The sequence below is a fragment of the Myotis davidii genome, unplaced genomic scaffold (genome assembly GCF_000327345.1).
Source record: "Myotis davidii unplaced genomic scaffold, ASM32734v1 scaffold54, whole genome shotgun sequence".
In the NCBI taxonomy this organism is placed as follows: Eukaryota; Metazoa; Chordata; class Mammalia; order Chiroptera; family Vespertilionidae; genus Myotis; species Myotis davidii.
The window spans coordinates 2,411,737-2,414,235 of record NW_006287915.1 but is presented as its reverse complement, the minus strand read 5'-3'; positions in this window follow the sequence as shown (position 1 = coordinate 2,414,235).

The following is a 2,499-nucleotide window of genomic DNA, read 5'->3' as shown; positions in this document are numbered from 1 at the left end:
TCCCCGAGGGGTCTTGGAGTGCGAGAGGGTGCAGGCCAGGCTGCGGCCCCCCCCCCCCCATGCACGAATATTGTGCACCAGGCCTCTAGTTAATAATAACCTCAACAGATCAATGATTTTCTATACAACACATTTCTGAATAATGAATTAAATGGACCTTTATTGAAACCATTATCTATACATATAAAAGCCTAAGTGACCGTCCAACCATCTGACCGGTAATTATGATGCACAATGACCATCAGGAGGCAGATGCTCAATGCAGAAGCTGCTGAGCTATGGTGACTTGGCAGCTGCTGTTCTCAGGTGACGCACCTGGAACCAGAGAGGATTCTGGGGTGCGTCACCTGAGAACTGCCTTCTCTCAATCTGGGACCCCTTGGGGGATGTCGGAGAGCTGGTTTCAACCTGATCCTGCAGGCCAGGCCAAAGAACCTCACCTGCCCGAGGGACCCCGCTCACTCCACAGAGGCCCTTTGAGCCCCAGTGCCACCCCAGGTGTGACCAGCCAGGGAGGAACCATGGGATGTTGGCTCCAGGGCATGCCAGGCCAGTCTTCTACAGTCCCGCCTCACCAGCGACCTTCTAATTAATTTATTTTCAATGTGTAGGGATCCATGCACTGGGCCTCTAGTTTTTCTATAAAATCTCTCCAAATTACTATCAGAGAAGGTGCTGCTTTCTTCCAACATCCACCATACAAAATTCTGCCTATTCCAGGATGCAGCACCCCTTGATGAAGCAATCTTCCTGCCAGAGCGTTCTGAAGATGGATCAATAGCGGGTCATTTTAATCCACCTTAGGCAGTTAAACACACTTCCAGCAAATCAACTAAAGACAGAAGCCCTGTTTTCTACCCCTGTTTCCTGTGTAGAACAGTTTAATTCTGTCCTGTAAGTAATAGCTAATGGACTTTTCTGCTTAATTACTTTATCTCCAAATTTGTGTGGGCAATATCAGCTTAACATGAGCCTTTCTGATACTAGAAAAACTAAACATGTGGGGACAAGGCTAATCCATTCTCTAACTATCTATGAATAACTCTGCACAAAAGGAGCTTTTTCAAAATTGATCCAAGCTTCTCGCTGGTCATACCACACAAAAGATTAGGCTTCTAGCCCTAGCTGGTTTAGCTCAGTGGATGGATTGTTGGCCTGTGGACTGAAGGGTCCCAGGTTCAATTTTGGTCAAGAGCACATGCCTGGCTTGCAGGCTCAATCCTGATTAGGGGGTGTTCAGGAGGCAGCCTATCAATGATTCTCTCTCATTATTGATGTTTCTATCTCTCTCCCTCTCCCTTACTCTCTGAAATCAATAAAAATATATATTTTAAAATAAGATTAGTCTTCTAACCATCTTGAGTCATTGTGATGAAAGCAAAACAACATGGTTCTGTCAAAATCTACCACTATGAACAGAATTGCAACCAAGGCCAAATTTTGCTTCAACTCTTTTAAGTTAAAAGATGTAAAGAAATGGACCTTTGAGCTGTCCTGTGTAGTGAGAAGCATTCGTCTTAAGCTCATCAGGAAGGCTGTACATCTGAAAAACCAATGTATACCCTCCTATGTTATTAAAAGGAGAGATTTTTCTTTAAAAGTTTCCAAGATATACTCCTAAGAAACACATGAATCTTCTATCATTTGAAATATTTTACGTGTGTGCTTTCATATTGTTTTTTTAACTTAAAATATTATAAATAATTTTAACAAAGAAGAATAAAGGAGAAGGTATAAGAGCCTGATATTATGGCTTATTAAAGAACTAAAATAATCAAGACAGGGAAGTATGGCATAAGCATAAGTATATATCAATGGATCAGAGTAGAGAACCCAGAATTAGAAAATCTTTGGTATCTAGGGCTAAGCAAAATTTTTTCAACCTAACACCAAAAACACATTCCATTGTAGGAAAATTGATAAATTGGAGTTCCGCAAAATTAAAAGTTTTGCTCTGTAAAGACCTTATCAGGAGAATGAAAAGATAATCTAGCCTGGGAGACTTGCAATGCATCTAACAAGGAGCTAATATCTAGAGAATATATTAAGAAATCTCAATGTAAACAGTAAAAAAAACACACAAATGATACAATTACTTGATGGGCTAAAGACATGAAGCAACATTTTATTGAATAATATATATATATATATATATGTATATATATATGGCAAATAAACACATATAAAGATGTTAATATCACTAGCCATTATGAAAATGCAAATCAAAACTATACTGTGATATTACTAAACACAGAATGAAATGGCTAAAAAAATCCTATATTATAAAAGGCTAATATGCAAATAGACTGAACAGCAGAAGAGAACAACCAAACATCCTGTCACTATGACGTGCACTGACCACCAGGGAGCGCACACAGAACATGGAGGGCATTGTCAGCAGGCTGCAGAGCACAGAACATGGCAGGTGTCGGCCGTGGCGGGATTTTGGAACAGGTTAGCGGGGGTGCCAGACCAAGGTGGGGGGCTGGTCGCTGTAAT